The sequence below is a fragment of the Bos indicus genome, chromosome 5 (genome assembly GCF_029378745.1).
Source record: "Bos indicus isolate NIAB-ARS_2022 breed Sahiwal x Tharparkar chromosome 5, NIAB-ARS_B.indTharparkar_mat_pri_1.0, whole genome shotgun sequence".
NCBI lineage: Eukaryota > Metazoa > Chordata > Mammalia > Artiodactyla > Bovidae > Bos > Bos indicus.
The window spans coordinates 5,300,330-5,318,202 of NC_091764.1; the positions used below are offsets into that span (position 1 = coordinate 5,300,330).

General features: G+C 42.4%; 1 long non-coding RNA gene across 3 annotated transcripts in view; it reads right to left on the bottom strand.

Moving 5' to 3' along the window:
* The window catches only part of LOC109558878 (uncharacterized), a 57,839-nt gene extending 40,952 nt beyond the window's left edge, over positions 1 to 16,887 (bottom strand). For 2 of the 3 annotated variants that reach the window (XR_011566507.1, XR_002180669.2), the window contains exons 1-3: positions 16,610 to 16,887; positions 11,612 to 11,742; positions 8,278 to 8,408 (exon numbers count right to left, since the gene is read on the bottom strand). This is a non-coding gene — a long non-coding RNA (uncharacterized lncRNA). The remainder of the gene's footprint in view (positions 1 to 8,277; positions 8,409 to 11,611; positions 11,743 to 16,609) is intronic. The other variant, XR_011566506.1, reaches the window with a different exon arrangement.
* Between the last annotated feature and the right edge of the window lie 986 nt (positions 16,888 to 17,873).

Sequence of the window (17,873 nt, forward strand, 5' to 3'; positions counted from 1 at the left end):
TTTGGAGAGAGGAGCATATCTTGTAAAGATGCAAAGCAGTGCAAGCACTTCAGCAACGGCTTTTGCAAACAAGACACAGATTGACATCCAGTCTTTCCTGCTTCCCCCAATACCCTGGGACTACCTCTGCCTACTTCCAACAACTACTGATAGTGATTATTCATGTTTGAAAGTCAGGTTACATTTCTTTACAAATGTTCCTTAATCAGCCTTATCCCTTAATCAGCCCAAGTGGTAACTGAAGTTTACACCATAATGCAGTGTGTTTGGACTCTCTGTGGCAATCTCCTTTTCACTCAGTTGTTCCATTAACCATGAGCTGGGCTGTGCTGCGTGCTAAGTTGCTTCAGTCGTGTCCGACTCTTTGCGACCCCATGGACTATAGCCCACCAGGCTCCTCTGTCCGTGGGATTCTCCAGGCAAGAATACTGGAGTGGGTTGTCATGTCCTCCCTCCAGGGGATTTTCCCAACCCAGAGATCGAACCCGCATCTCTGACAAGTCCTGCACTGGCAGGCGTGTTCTTTTCCACTGGTGCCACCTGAGAAGTCCCAAATAAAACCAGAGGATGGATGTTGTTGTTCTTTAGTTGCTAAGTCGTGTCCAACTCTTTTGCAACCCCGTGGACTGTAACCCACCAGGCTCCTCTGTCCATGGGATTTCCCAGGAAGAATACTGGAGTGGGTTGCATTTCCTTCTCCAAGGAATCTTCCTATCCCAGGATTGAGCCTGGGCCTCCTGCTTGGCAGGTGGATTCTCTACTGCTGAGCCACCAGCAGGGTTAAGCAGGGCTGAGAGAGGACTAAATTGTTTTCTCATGACTGAAGGTCTGTATAGAATAATTAGGCCAGTCCACCCCAGGGTGCAAAGGCTAAATTTTCTTTCTTCTGGATATGCGCCACGTATCTGCAAACCACAACACAGCTAGTTATCAAATGTTCTGCAATGTTCTATGTGGAACTCCCTCTGAGGTAGTCAGAGAGGCTTGGTACAGATCAGAAAGGATTTCACCTACATTCTTATTGCACAGGAGGGAATTCTGTGAGGGAAAACGATTCCTCAACATCAACTTCTTTTATTACACTTAATACAGGAACAGAGAAAAGAAGAGCCAACTCTGGCTTTCCCTGTTCTGAGTGTCTGGCCAACTGTTTATCTTTCTTATGGAAAGTACTGGGTGGGAGGGTGAGGGCTGAAACCACTTGTCATTTACCTTTCTGTATCAATGTGTGGGAGTAAGTAGGTCTTGCTCTGACTTGTACCACCCAGGGGAAGACCAATTAAACTCCTTTAGTAAAGACAATCTCAAATGGCCTATGGAGCAGGGGTCCCTAACCTCTGGGATCTGACGTCTAATGATCTGAGGTGGAGCTGACGTAATCACAATAGAAATAAAGTGAACAATAAATGTAACACACTTGAATCATCCTGAAGCCATCCTCCCACCGCATCCTGATCCATGGAAAAATTGTCTTGCGTGAAACTGGCCCCTGGTGTCAAAAAGCTGGGGACTGGCCCTTCCGCCACTGAGCTGTGGGCAGTGGGAAACCCCGAGAAACTATATACCTGGACTCAATGCAAGGACTGGTGGCACCAGTAAGGAAAAAGTAAGGCAGAATTTGGGGGCTTTCAAAGCCATGCTTCCTTTGAATTCCGTTTTACTTAAACTGAAAAGGTAACCAAGTACTGTTTGAAGGTCTCTGGATGCTGAATTTGGCGACAGGAATCTCTCCATTCCCACAGGAAGAGACAAACCAAAGAGTGAGGTTTAACCCGTAGATTATTCTTTCCACAGTGGGTATTATCCAGTGTATTTAGGGGCAAAGAGACCCTTGCATTTTGAGACTAATCCTAGATGAGCAAGAGATTTTCTAGCCCTTATGAGATGACAGTTTGACTTTACATCTAGACAGACCCACTCTTGTTTTGGAAAAAACCAATTGAATGGGCCCTTCAGTTTTGCTGATGTAAATAAAATACAGATCCATAGCTTAGAAAAGAACAGTCAGGTCATGACGAACCTGAACGCAGATGATGAGTGAATCAAACACTGCATCACTGCTTTTCTGTCTGCTTTATGCTTTTATATAGTGTGGTTCAGGATAGCTGTGTCTTAGTTTTACTTAAAAATGCAGTTCTGTTTCTTGTTACCATTTTTTTCTTGTTTTAGGGTAATTTATGAAAGGCTAATGTGGCAAAATAATTTTATTATGTCATTAAAAATCAGAAGTGATATGTGATAGATATCATTTTAGATATTTGTCTTATCACTCTAGCAACTCTATAAAGTGGATATAATGAGAAAGATAAATTGTATTACAGTAAACTGAACTGAAGAGATTTCTGCCTTTTGGGACTAGACATGCAAAACCTAATTCAAAATGATCAAAGCCCTAAATGTAAGAGCCAAAACTATAAAACTCTTAGAATAAAACACAGAAGGAAACTTTAATGGCATTGGATTGGTAATGATTTCTTGGCTATAACACCGAAAGCAAAGGCAACAAAAGCAAAAATAAATAAGTGGGACTACATCAAACTCAAAACCTTTTTCATATCAAAGGAAGCAAGCAGCAGATGGAGAAAGGAACTTACGGAATGGGAGAAGATATTTGCAAATCATATACATGATAAGAAATTCATAACCAAAATGTATAAAGAACCCCTGAAACTCAACAGTAGAGAAACAGCCTGGTTTTAAAAATGGGCAAAGAATTTGAATAGGTATTTTGCCAAACAAGATATGCAAATGGTCAGTAAGTACATGAGAGTTGCTCAAGGATACTAATCATCAGGAAAATGAAAATGAAAACCAAATGAGGGGACTTCCCTGGTGGGTCAGTGGTTAAGAATCCTGGCAATGCAGAAGGCATGGGTTCTATCCCCGTCCAGGAAGATGCCCACATGTCACGGAGCAAGTAAGGCAGTATGCCACAACTACTGAGCCAGCGCTGGAGAGCCTGCATGGAGGCGACTGAGCCCACATGCCCTGGAGCCCATGCTCTGCAACAAAAGAAACCACTGAGATGAGAAGCCCCCGCACCGCAGCGAATAGCACCCCCACATCCACACCGGGGCTCCCAGGCGCAGCAGTGAAGACGCAGCACAGCCAAAAACAAGTGAATAAATAAAATGTTAAAAAACGATCTTTCTTAAAAAAAAAACAAAACCCACAATGAGATATCATCTCACACCAAAAGTAGCAAGTATTAGGATGTAGAAACATTGGAACGCTTGCGCACTGCTGATGGGAATGTAAAACAGTGCAGCTGCGGTGGGAAAGGCACGGTGGGTCCTTGACAAACTAAACATAGAATTACCATTGTGCTGCAATCCCTCTTCTGAATACATATGCAAGAGAGCTGAACCAGGACTCAAACAGATATTTGTATACACATCCATGTTCATCGCAGCATTATTCCCAAGAGCTAAAAGGTGGAAGGGCTTCCCTGGTGGCTCAGATGGTAAAGAATCCGCCAGCAATATGGGAGACCTGGGTTCTATTCCTGGGTTGGGAAGATCCCCTGGGGGAGGGCATGGCAATGCACTCCAGTATTCTGGCCTGGACAATTCCATGGACAGAGGAGCCTAGTTGGCTACAGTCCATGAGGTCACAAAGATTGGACATGACTGAGCGACTAAGCACACAAAATGTGGAAGCCACCCATGTGTCTACTAATGGATAAATGAATAAACAAAATGTGGTGTATGCATGCAGTGAGACAGTGGTTAGCCTTAAGAAGGAAGGAAATTCTGACACCTGTTCCAGCATGGATGAAACTTGAAGACATTACGCCAAGTGCAATAGGTCAGACACCAAAGGACAAATATTGAGGTTCTTCAAGCAGGCAAATTCATAAAGACAGAAAACAGGATGGTGGTTGCCAAGGGCCTGGGTGAAGGGGAGAATGGGGAGTTATTGTTTAATGGGTATGGAGTTTCAGTCTGAGAAGATAACAAAGTTCTTAGAGGTAGATGGGGCTTATAGTGGCAGAATGTGAATATACTTAATGTTACAGAACTTAAACATGGTTAAAAGGGTAAATTTTATGTTATCTATATTTTGTCACAATAAAAAAAAAAATCCCTTTCAACTATTCCTTTTTCTTTCTCCTCTCCTTCACAGTTAAGCATCTAAAGAGTATTTTCTTTCTCTTTAAAAGTTCTCCTCCCCATTCACCCTATAACCTACTTCAGTCTGACTTTCATCCTTCCACATCATCAAAACTAAATGTGTAGGTTGTCCATGACCACATGACCCTATACCCATTAGGTATTTGTAAGACCTCATTTGATTGACTCATAGGCACTTGATATATATGATCAGCTCTTCTTTTTCGAATTCTGTCTCCCTTCGGCTTCTATGTAGCAGCCCTATCTCAGGGTTTCTGGAGGCTCTCCTGGATCCTGTCTCCTTTGCAGTGTCTTTCTCAACAGTGTCATCATATGCCACATTCCTACTTTCTCTCTGAGGTACGATCTACAAGTCTCTTTTTAGTATCCATCATCCCTGTCACATCCCTTGACACATGCTATAATCTTAAATGATATTCAGTGTAATTATCACTCCTTTAGGAAGGCCATCTTTTAAGTATCCAAATAAATCAAGTCTTCCTAGTTATTCTTACTGCTGTCTATACTTCTTCTTCATGGTATTTCAGGATACTCCATCTCTATCTGCTTTAGATAGAGATTTTACAGATATTGGGCGGCCAAAAAGTTCATTTGGGGTTTTCATATGATTTTATGGAAAAACTCAACTGAACTTTTTAGCTAACCCAATATTGTTATGACTGTGTTCAGTCTCATCTGACTCTTTGTGACTGCATGGACTATAGCCCGCCAGGCTCCTCTGCTCATGAAAATTTTCAGGCAAGCACATTGGAGTGGGTTCCTACTCTGGGGATCTTCCCAACACGGGGATCAAACCTGCATCTCCTGCATTGGCAGGCAGGTTCTTTACCACTGGCACCACCTGGATATGTCTCATCCAACTGACTGTATATTTCATGAAGGTAGGGATCATATTTGCTTGTTTGTTTTATCATTTCTGACTGTGGGGAGATTACATTCTCTTCTCAGTGCATTGCCTGCCAGAGAATGATTCTCAATGCATACTTTAATAAACATCGATCCCAACAGTTTCTTGTTAGCATTGTTGAGCAAAGGAGGGAGAAACGAGGACACCACTGTAAGCCCCAAGGACAGCTGAAGTCTGGAGAGCTTGGAGAAAAAGGCCCCAGCGTGGAAAGACTCAGGCTAGCACAAGTGTCCCCTTGGGCACTCTCAGAGATGTGGGAGAGACTGCAAGTCATTTCACTTGGCCATGGAGAGAAAAGATGACTCCTGCATGCTTGGGGACATCCAGTGACAATCTTCATGTTTGCAAAGGTGTTACTACTATACTCTCAAGGAGAAGAAATAGGGGTTTTCAGACTCTAGATGTCAAAATTCATCTGTGGGTCCCAAACCTGGCAGCTCAACAGAAACTGTCACAAAACAAACAGATTCTCATTCAGTTGGTCTGTAGTGAAGGTCAGAAAACCACTTTCTAAAGTTACCCTGCCCTAATCCACCCTTACTTGATTCTGATATATGGTCACACTTGGGAATCGTTAGATCAAATAACTCTTCAGATATTTTTTGCTTCTGAACTTCAATGACTTTTTAAACATATAGGTTTTTCCTCAACAGAGGCTATAAAAGCTTCAAATCAAATCAGAATATGTAGATTAATTATTCATGCTTTTCTGCAACAAATTTGTTGCACACATTTTTATCCATACACAACCTTTGAGTACATTTGTGCTCATTAGGAGTGAGACAGGATTGGGTGGATAAAAATACCTTTGCCCATAATGAATGCAGAAGGCAATGGCACCCCACTCCAGTAAACCCCATGGATGGAGGAGCCTGGTGGGCTGCAGTCCATGGGGTTGCTAAGAGTCGGACACGACTGAGCGACTTCACTTTCACTTTTCACTTTCATGCATTGGAGAAGGCAATGGCAACCCACTCCAGTGTTCTTGCCTGGAGAATCCCAGGAACGGGGGAGCCTGATAGGCTGCCGTCTACGGGGTCGCAGAGTCGGACACAACTGAAGTGACTTAGCAGCAGCAGCAGCAGCCCATAATGAAATTACAATACAATGCAGTTACAGAGATAAGACATTCAAGAAATAATTAGGAACACATAGGGCATTATATGAGCTAAAATTCCAGCTACCTGTCCATCAGCACTGCCAAGCAACCAGAAAATTTCTGAAACCACACGTAAAGGGGACGTATTCTCGACCTTCTCTGCCTTCTCCTCCCCACCACCTTGTGGGATTTGACCTCTTTTCTGTTTCTTCTAAATCTTCTACATCTCTATATTGTAACTGTTTCCTAGGACTTTGCACAAAGTACTTTTTCCAAGTGGATATGTAACAAATACATGCACTCTGCATTCAGTAGGGGGTTAATAAGAAGTTTCCAAATGAATGAATTACCAAGCAGAATCAGAATGCCAATTAATGAAATTGTTTTCATTTTGTGCCCAAACCAAGAGGTGCCAACAGGGGACAGAAAAGACAAGAAAAAATGAAGCAGAGAAAAGGAAGTTTCAGAGATGAGCAGCAGGCACAGAGTCAGAAGGGACAGAGATCAACCGCAGCGGCGCGGGATAAAGCAACAACATCGGCGGTAACAGAGAGGCAGTAGTTGACTTGCAGAAAGGTAAGGTAAGAGACAAATGTTCCAGCCAACATGATACGGCAGTGACCTTTGAAGGCCAAGGCATTGGCCATTTCTAGCAAGTGCAGAAAGTGGGAAGAAAAGGAGGCAAAGAAGAGAGGTGGAGGCTGATGAAGAAACCCCTGAGGAAGTTACTGCGGGGCCGGGAGCAGAGTGTGGCCTGGATGGTGGGCTCACTTATCACACAGGAGTCAGGTAGGAGCATCGTTCTATCCCATACTGCACAGAGCTTTATCTCTTCCTATAACTTTACCAATCTCACCATGTACTGCTATTTCATACTCCTAATGATTACTCTGAGTCAGCCCTTAAAGATCATATGATATTAAATATATGTTATTAACAAGGCAGGGAAAGCAATAGTCATAGCCAAGAGCCTTAAACTGGTTTACCCTGAGCTCAATCCTTTGTGTGACTTATAACCTCTTATCAAGCTAGCAACATAGATAAAGATATCATTCTTGTTTTACATTTGGAAAATGATCCATTGTGCTGGTAAATGCTTAGTAACTAAAAAAATCCCTGATTTATAGTGTCTGCCAATTTCTACTGTATAAATACTCTCACACTGGCCAATTTTAAGTTTTCAACATTACTTCACTGAATGCACAGTTGGGGAGAGTTGCAAATAGTACACTATTCTATTGTACAGTATGATTCAGTATAAATATTGTACATATGTGGATAGTATAGTATATACAATGTTTATATGCACAATAGTTAGAAATAGCTTCAAGAGCCTATACGACAGCAAAATATAGTAAAACAATTAGGAAACCATGAGTTTAGAGTGTTCATTGGCTTCTCTGGTGGCTCAGACAGTAAAGAACCTGCCTGCAGTGCAGGAGACCTGGGTTTGATCCCTGGGTCAAGAAGATCCCCTGGAGAAAGGAATGGCAGCCCCCTCCAGTATTCTCACCTGGAGAATTCCATGGACAGAGGAGCCTGGTGGGCTACAGTCCATAGGATCGCAGAGTCGGGCACGACTGAGCGGCTAACACTTAACTTTAAACATTATTTAATTGTAAATATATTTAAATTGTAATTTTAATTTTTAATCACCGTGTTTAACAATGTGTTTACAAAGTTCCTGCAAATTTAATAGTTGACTTTGATGAGAGCAGGAGCTGGCCCCAGCATGTCTCTCTCAGCCCTCTGTCACTTGGAATGCATTCTCAACTTCTAACCATTCCTAGAAAAGTGTGGATTGTAAAAAAGCTTGTCTCTTTAAATCAGAGACTGAATCCTGCATCTTAAACTCTGTCCTCAAGACCTTCTGGAGATCCAGATAGTAGGTAATCAGAATCCTATTGCAGAAAAGTCTAGAAAATTAAGATAAGCCGAGGATAAGCGGGTCACCAAGAAGCAGATACTAGTGTGAGCATCAGTACATGACTACAGAAAACAATCACTTTAAGTAGATCCAAACAAATATATAAAGATATAAAGACATATGTACAAATATATACAAAGCTATAAAGACAAATCTTGTATATCTAGACAAAGCTGATATTAAGCTTGGAAATGGAGAGTTTTGAGCTTACCAGGCAAGGGAGGTAGATGGTTGCACTTGACTGATGAAACACTTGCCTCTCCAATATCCAATACCCTTACTCATATTTTTGTCATAGAGAGCAGCCCACGAGCTTTGGGAATGTTGACTCCAATTTTGACTCTAAGGATAGAGCATATTTTTAGGACCCAAGAAAATCAGACTGTTCCTACCACCTAGCCCCAGATACATGTTTGGGCCAGTAAGACAGCAGGGAGGGTTTGCTGGAACATTGTAGTAAATAGATTTACTCTTTGGGAAATGGAAGTATGTAGAACTAGGAGTTATTACCACCCATACTGGGCCCACCACAGCTCAGCAGCCTTAACACGAAGCTGATAATATTGCATATAAGAGAAAATAAATGACACCAGGTCCTTGGTGATACTGTTGTGTCCCTGGATCAGACCAATCCTGATATCCACATACTTCTGGATGCACTTCCAGTTCTGTGAGCCAGTCATTCTTTTTGGCTTAATTCAGTTTGAACTGGGTTTTCCAATATCAGTGACTGAATGCATTATAACCGAGACAACCTTCAATGTGATCAATGTAGGTTTCATTGAGAGGGGAACCTAGCAAAACATGTCAGAGAAACCAGAGAAGTAAACCAGAGAGGGCTGGAGTAGTAGCAGAAGTGCCTTTGAAGGAAATGTAGATATGGCAGATAGGAAAGAGAGAGAGCAGGCCTTTTCATCTACAAGGAAGGGGTGGCCGGCTGGGGAGCAACCAGCTAGGACCTGCTGAGTGTGACCCTGCCCTTTCCCTGTCTGACAGTTATGGAAAGGAATTCACTCATTTCCTGATGAGCAGAGGCTCTGCGCGTTGCATCAGCTTGCTGTGCCAGCCTGGCCGCTGCTCCTAATCAGATAGAGTAGCTAGAGGAAATGAATGCCAAGTTGTAAAAATAGAAAATGGGTAATGGAAAGTTCTCTCCAATGTGCACCTGAAGAAATAGAGAGGAGACAGACGTGAGAAGGCCAAACTGCTTGGGAATCCATGCATCAGGCGTAGATGATTACATAACCGCGAACAAACTTCTCTGGAAAATTCGCCTTGACTGCCAGATGGGATCTGGGGAGGTGGGGAGGTTAGATATTCCATAATCGGTTAAGAAAAATGTCTAGAATCCAAATCAATGTACATTAGAAACCAACCAAAATCAGAGCTCTGTAACACCCTCAGACTGGAGATACTACTCTTCCACAATTCAACAAATGGGAATTTGCCCCATACTCTCAATGGCTCCACTGCTGTGAGTACATAGAAATACAGCTAATGGAATACAGGGGAAAGCAAAATGAATATATAACAAAGAACCTGGAACTTAGATGGTAAACTCCTCAGAAGCATACCCTCCTCCAGCTTTCAAGAGGAAATAGGGAAAAGTATCTGAACTGTGCAACTCTAACATGCCAGCCATTCGGCAGGTTTTCCTGAAATAGTAGTTTATGATTACAGACAGTCTAGCACCACAGCCTCTGCTGACACTTTTCAGATGTTTTCCTTTTGATAAGTTTCTTTTGTTTCTTATTAAATTTACTGCTCTGGTCTCCTTTCCCCTTCTTCCAGGAGTTTGAAAATCCTCCTGCAAGCCTACATCAGAATCTGAGCCACATGCTATTCTTCCCTCTTGCCAAGAACCTGGAATGGGGCAAGAATTCATCCTTCTGTGCACCCCAGAAGACTCTCAGATATCTGGGGTCTGGGAGTTTCAAGGCCAAAGCCAGGCAGAGTTGAATGAACCTAGATTAGACACAGAGCCCCTTCAATCATGGAGGCTATTCCAGTAGCCAAGGAGCCTCTTTGCACATATGGGAAAGACAGGAAGTGTTTCTAGTCTACAAAATATAAAAATGGGGGATTATTATTGTTAACCTGGTTACTTTATGACCTGTCCTTTTCTAATAAGAATTTGGGGCAAACTTGTCATCAGAAGTTTGGGTTTCCCTGGTGGCTCAGCTGGTAAAGAATCCACCTGTAATGTGGGAGACCTGGGTTCAATCCCAGGGTCTGGAAGATCCCCTAGAGAAGGGAATGGCTACCCACTCCAGTATTCTGGCCTGGAGATTTCCATGGCCTGTATAGTCCATGGGGTCGCAAAGAGTCAGACATGACTGAGTGACCTTCACTTCACTTTGTCATCAGATAACGTTTTCAAGGCTTCCCTGATAGCTCAGTTGGTAAAGAATCCACCTGCAATGCAGGAGACTCCAGTTCGATTCCTGGGTCAGGAAGATCCGCTGGAGAAAGGATAGGCTACCTACCCCAGTATTCTTGGGCTTCCCTTGTGGCTCAGCTGGTAAAGAATCTGCCGGCAATACGGGAGACCTGGGTTCGATCCCTGGGTCGGGAAGATCCCCTGGAGAAGGGAAAGGCTACCCACCCCAGTATTCTGGCCTGGAGAATTCCATGGACTATACCCCACAGGTATAGTCCGTGGGGTTGACTGTGCCACTTTCACTTTCAAACATTTCAAAGAAGCTGTGCCTTAGGGAAGTAGTCTAGATGGTGAGTATGTGTGCTTAGTTGCTCAGTCGTGTCCAGCTCTTTCCAACTCCATAAACTATAGGGCTTCCCAGGTGGATCAGATGGTAAAGAATCTGCCTGCAGTGCAGAAGACCTGGATTCGATCCCTGGGTCTGGAAGATCCCCTGGAGAAGGGAATGGCTACCCACTACAGTATTCTTGCCCAGAGAGTCCCATGGAGAGAAGAATCTGGCAGCTACAGTCCATGGGGTTGCAAAGAGTTGGACACAGCTGAGTGACTAACACTTTCACTTTCGGACTGTAGACCCTGAAGTTGGACAGAAATGGGTACACATCCAAATTCATTCAACAACCAGCTCTGTGACTTTTGGCAAGTGACTTCATCTCTCTGGCCCTTGTTTCCCATTGCCATAAGAAGGGGCTCTTGCTACTTGTATTTGGGCATGTGGCATGGATTAGAAACAATTTATAAGACATAGCACAGTGGCTGGTACAGAGTAGACAGTTAATACATCATATGTATTATTATTTTCAAGGTAAACTAGTTGAAATACTTGGGATTACATGAACCTAAAAGATTTTTCCCCCCATATAAAATTTCTGTGAATCAAATTATGAATCAAGGACAATATATTTAAATAAATCCTGTTCCAGATTGAAAATAAATTCTAAAAACTTCCCTCAAAAGAGAAACAGTCAAGATTCCCATTAAGACAAATTCAGTAACCACAAAAAGCATACAGAGCTAGACAAAAGAAGACAGGACCATTCTTTTCATGAGTGTGTGACTCATTTTCAACTCAACAATGGCATATAGGAAACAAATGCTCACTTACCCACAAGGCTGCCCAGAGCATACAGGAATACAGACTATACCCCACTCATTTTTTGCATATTCAGGAAAATGTTACATCCTTCCTTACTGGACTCAGTCCCATTTTTGCAGGTGTAACTTGCATAAGCAACTCTGAAAGAAAGTGTCACATGAGAGTTCATTCAAAGCCCATTAAAATGGCACATCCACTTGGATTTCTCTTTAACCTTTGGGCTGCAGGACTGCCTCTGAACCATGCTTTAGAAGCAAGTGCAGAGGGCCAAAACCCTCAAAAAAAGGACATGATATTTTAAATATATCTGAAAAAAAAAATCAGGTGTGTTTTTCAAGAAGCCTTTCCCTCAGTGGCTTTAGCTTTTGCAAGTAGCCCAGAAGTAGCTGAGAAACTGAGGCTCTCTAGCTTTGCAGCCTGGTAGATATAATTTTCTTACTGTAAATAGGGAGATAACATACACAATGTATCAGACAGTTGTCCCCGTTATCAAGCAGGTGTCTCATTTCACTAACAAGTGTGCAGACAAACGTATATTGTGCAAATGCAAGGAAATAACTAGCCTGTGTCTGAAACTTGAGCCTCCCCATTCTTTAGCGCGTAGCATGACTCAGACAATAGGGATCCGTGGTACCAGCATTAGCCTTTCTCTCCAGACTCCTGTAAGACCCTGGCACATGAGAGTGGATACGTTTCAGTGTATGAATACTTTTGATTGAAGACAGATGATTACTGTGGAGGAATTGTCATGATAATAGATGTCTCATTAAAAATAAAAAGGTTTCTGAATAGAATAAAAACATTCAAAATGGACACCCATATTTTGGCCCTAGAGTAGAGTGCTAGTAAATTGTTATCAACAAATAAACACAAAGAAGAAGACATGTTTTCTGTGGATTTTGATGCCTTTCTAGAGAGACAACCTCAATCTCAGTGCATCCTTTTGAGATGAGAATATGTAGACATAGTTATGATAATCCACCATGGTCATAAAATTAAGAGCGGATTCAGGAACTCTCTTCTTGTCCCTTCATGCATTTCCTCTCTACTTTTTGGGAGAAAAAAACAAAACAAAACATTCCTGTCTTCCTGCTGTTTCTACCAATGAAATACTTACAGTCTGATGTTCTCTTTAGTCATCATTGAACAGAGCTGCAATCTTTTCATCATTTCTCAGAAGTCATTTTCTCCCTCTGCTTAATCACATCATTTACTTCTGACTCCACTACTCCACCCAATGTGCTCACATCTCTTAGACATAAGATTCCAAAAATGGAAGCTAGCTCTCCAAGGAAGCAGAGGGCATCATGGCAATATGGAGCCCCTTGATAATAGAACATGTCCTCACATGTGACTTGGCTGTTGTGGGATTCTTTGAAAGTGAAAGTGTTAATTGCTCGGTTATGTCTGACTCTTTTGCTACCCCATGGACTGTAGCCTGCCAGGCTCCTCTGTCCATGGGATTCTCCAGGCAGGAATAGTGGAGTAGGTTGCCTTTCCCTTCTCCAGGGGATCTTCCTGACCCAGGGATCAAGCCTGGATTTCTTATATTTCGGGCAGATTCTTTAAGGTCTGAGCCAGCAGGGAAGCCCATTCTTCACCTCTCGCCTTACAGGCAAATTGCAGTTTTGGGCCTTCAGTTGTGCCATCCTTGATCCTTGAGCTCCATGAGCTGTGCTACTGCATAGAAGAAAGCACACTGCTTTTGATACCTGGGTGTACATCTTGGCTTCCTAATTTGCTACCCACATGACCTGAGGCAAGTGATTTAGCCTCTCTAAATCCCACTTTCTTTGTCAGAAATAGCTTTGGGGAATACTAGCTACATTATAGGACTCTGGTGAGAAACAATATGTCTGTGGCCTGTATAAAGTATGCAGAGGTCTATGAATACACCTCAGGTGTGCACAACATTCCCAACCTCTTCCTAGATCCAAGAGTTAAATCAGTTCTTACCAAAATCAATTTACCAGATATTTTTGTCCACTCTTCCCCCATTTTTTTCTGAACTCATCCACTTCTCTCCAGTGATCTGAGTCACAGCTGGGTCGGCTGCCACCTGATCTGAACCAGAATGATTTCTCACCAGGACAGGGTAAGAGCCTGCCCCTGACTCATCTCCCTGCTTTCATTTTTGCCCCTTGAAATCCGTTCTCTATACAGTACTGATGTTATTTTTTAAAAAGATGAAATAGATCAGTCTGCTTTGCTTAAAACTCCACCTGGGTTTCCCATTACACTTAGAAAAAATCCAAACTCCTCTGCATGGCCTATAGGACCTCATGCGATCTACTCCTGCCTTCTCTGAAGTTACCCCTCTCCACTCTTCCATGGGTCACTCTGCTTTTAGCCACATAAGTTTTTTTTTATGTTTCTGGAACTCACTAAGCTTAGCCTGATCCTGGGACCTTTGCCCTTGCCATTTCTTGAGACTTGAATGTTCTTTCCCCCAGAGCCTCAGATCTTCACATGGCTGGTTCCTTCTCATCATTCAGATCTAAGGCCAGACCTCACCAGCAGGCAGGCACCCTCTGGTCAAATCTCATCATCTTTTCCTGCCCCACCCCAACCAGACGCCAACCAGTCACTCTCTAGCACATTACTTTGTCTTATTTTCTTCATAGCACTTATCACCATCTGAAATTACCACACTTATATGTTTACTTATAGAATGTCTGTCTCCCCCAGCAGAATGTTAACCCCATGAAAGAAGGACCCTTGTCTACCTTGCTTATCTCTGTATTGTCATCTTCTAAAATAGGGTCTGACAGGAAGTAGGCTCTCAATAAGTATTTGCCAAATGAATGAGTATTTTTAAGCCTGTCCCAGAAGAACTGATCTCTGCCATACTTTCCATAAACATGAAATCATGAAACAAGAAAACGAAGTCACAACAATTTAATATCTAGGTCCTAAATGTTACAAGGCTGGAAAATTCTGGACCATTATAAAGTGGTCAGAACACAGAGCATATTTTAATCTAGCTGGGTATTCCTATCTATGTGACCTTGGACATGTTAGTTAACATATTCTTAATAAAACTGATTTCCTCGTTTTAAAAAAAAGGATAATAACACATACATTAGAGGGTTTTGTGAGGATTAAATGAGCTAAGCCTTTAGCCCAGTTCCTGGAACATTGTGCAAACTTAATAAATGGAGGTTATTATTATGGTTATTGTTATTATGGCAATTAATTTTGGCACCATGCTTTACAAAGGACATTGACGAACTGGAGCTTATCCAGAAGAGAGCAAACAGTCTTGTGAAGGGCCTGGAAACTGCAACTTGTGAGGAACGACTGAAACTGCTGAGGATGTTTACATTGGAAAAGACAAATTTTAAGAGGAACATGATAGTTTTTTTAAAAAACACTGAAAAGAACTGTCTCATGAAAGTGAGATTAGATTTCTCCAATGCTGATCTAGAAGATACAATTAGAGCCAAGGAATACAAGTTAAATCTTGACCTCTTTATGGTCTAATAACCAAACTGTCCAAATCAAAGTCAGATTGTATTCTGTGTGTAAAAGTAAAAAATTAAGGCAAGGTTATACACATTTTGGTTAAGGAAGTTATACAGAATATGAAGATATTTATAATTGCCAAAATGGAGGTTTTGCATCGATATGAAAAATATCTGTGGCATGTCAGTTGCAAAAAGGAGACTATGAAATATATGCATATATATTATTGTGCTCCCAACTCTTTACGGATGAGAGAAGAGCATAAAAGTACAAACACACATTAAAGTGAAATCTTTTGCTTCATGAAGTAGTGTTTCCTGCCACTTCAAATGCTGAAGCAGAGGCCAGACAACCTCTTAGAAGGAATGGCTTCAAGAGATGATATGTCAGGGGATGGGGTGGGCAGGGAAAACGCTGAAGAGATTTGGAAGCTCTATGGGTCAATGATCCTCTAATTATATTGCTGAGTTGTGGTAATGTAAGACAGTGCTTCTTTTTAAGAAGTAAGGAGGACATTAGGTCACACAAATCTCTTCATTTCCTCCCCATTAAAAGAGGAGAAAAAAGAGCCCAGTCCCAAGAGATCCAAAGCGCTTGGCTCGGTCATCTCTGGAACACGGCAGAAAGCGTTTCTCACCACTATTTCTTCTGCCCCAGCAAAAGCCTGTCAACCTCCCTGAATCTCATCTTCTGGATCCTTCCCTAAAAAGGAGGAAGTTTCAACCTTTCTAGTTCTCAAAGTCTGTGATTCATCTTATTTTAATAAACATGAACTTGGCCAAGAATCAGAAACCACCTGAACTCTGTACATAAGGAAAGCGGACTGAGAGTCAGACAGGAGAGGCCACTTTTCATTCAAAAGCAAGGGAAGCGAAACAAACGCGAGCAGCGTAGGACCGTGAGGTCCTCCGTCGGCCACAGGAAGGAAGGGCGCTAGTTAGAACTCTTAGCCGCGAGTCCCAGAAATCCAACTGATAGTCTGACCCTTGACGCTCCAAAAGGAACACCTATCGGGGGTAAGCGGGGATGATACGTGACACGCGGTGAGAGAATAGAGCCTGGACTCAGAAGAAAAGCTCAGGGGGGCCCTCCCGCATGTTGGCGCCTTCATGCACTTCGGCGTCAGTTCATTCTCTGCTCTGCTCATGTGGGCAAAAGGCAGCCATCCCAGTTCCCACGTTTCTCTCTTTGCTATTTAACAGAGACCGTACTGCGTAAAAGCTAAGATCATGGGCTCCAGGACCGGACAGAAATGAACCTAAATCCTAATTCTGCCATTTAGGCTTGTGTGACACTGGACAAGTCACTTCACCTCTCTGACCTCAGTTTCTTCCAAAAAAGCACTTACCTCATAAAGTCATTGAAAAATTTAACCAAGAAAACATATTTAAATATCAATACCTTGCATGTGAATCTTCAATAAATATTAGCTTATATTGCTGTTATTATTATTAAAGAAACCAACTCTGAGTGGGTCTCAGTCACAAATCCAGATTTCTAGGAAGGAGACTCTGAATGAGCCAAGTTGGGTCAGGGGCTCACCTTTACTCCATCAGTCACAGCCAGAAGGGAGGGTCCCCAGGGACAGAGATGCTACCAAGAGACACATTCCTGTGGAAGGGCAGGGAGACCAGGAGCCACAGAACTGGAGAAAAGTTGGCAGAAACCAGACAGAAGAGGTATGAGGGGAAAAGTCAGGGCCCCTCCTGCCCAGAGGGCCACTGCATGCCAAGGTCAAGCCATAAAAGGAGAAACGCGTTGCAAGTTTTTCAGCTGCAGCCTAAAGAAATCTCAGGCTGATCTTTGGAACATATGCTACTGCTTACTCAATTCGACTGGTTAGCTGAATTTAGCTAACCTTTTGGACTTTGAAATCAATTGTTTACTTAAAAAAAAATCACTTTAGCTTGTTCGGGATGTTCTTTTATTCTCTCTGACCTTTAGTTTTAAATTTTCTTTTAAATTTTCTTTTAATTGTTCTTAGTTCATAGTTTGCTTGCTGCCTTCCCCTTTCTTTTATCTTATTGTATGTTCTTTTTTTTTTTTTTTTTGCAGTGGGTGTGGGTGGGTGTTGTAGACAACAGATCAATAATTTAACCTGGTTTCCAATATCATTTAATCTTTACTGAACTTCCCAATCTTATTTTTATTCTTTTCATTACTAGTTTTTAACCTTTTTGTTGTCTATAACTTCTAGTTCTCTGGAATACTGCCAGAATAAAATGTAGATGTAGGAGTTCCCCCAGGAAGATGGCTCTATATCCCTAAGAAATGGATGCATCTTTGTTTCCACTTCAGCCCCTGAAGCTGATCTTTATATGAATCTTAAGCCACTCAGAGTAATTCACCATTACTGGTTCCTCTGCTGAGGGTTTTGCCTCCAGCTCTTTCTCACCATGCTTTATTCCACTCTCCCAGGAGAAAGTACCTCCCATCAGCAGAGTAGGCAGTGAGCCCTAGTCCTCTGGAGAACAGAAAGCTTGCAGCTCTGCCAAAGAATTGGTGAAATAGAACACATTGTTCCAGATGAAGGAGGCTTTCTTGGCACTGGGAGGCTCCCGGACTTAGCCCCAGGACTGCTGCTCTTCTCTGTCCACATCTAGTCCTGGCTTGACCTCTTAGATACCATCCATATGCTGATGACTCTCAAATCTGCTTCTTCAGAATGCAACCTCTCTTTCAAACCCCACAAAGCTAAACTCCCATTGGAAATCTCACTTTAAATGTTCAGTAGAACCTCAAACTTAGCATGTCCAAGATGAAACTATGAATTATCCCCCACCTTTGAACCAGTTCCTTCCAAAGT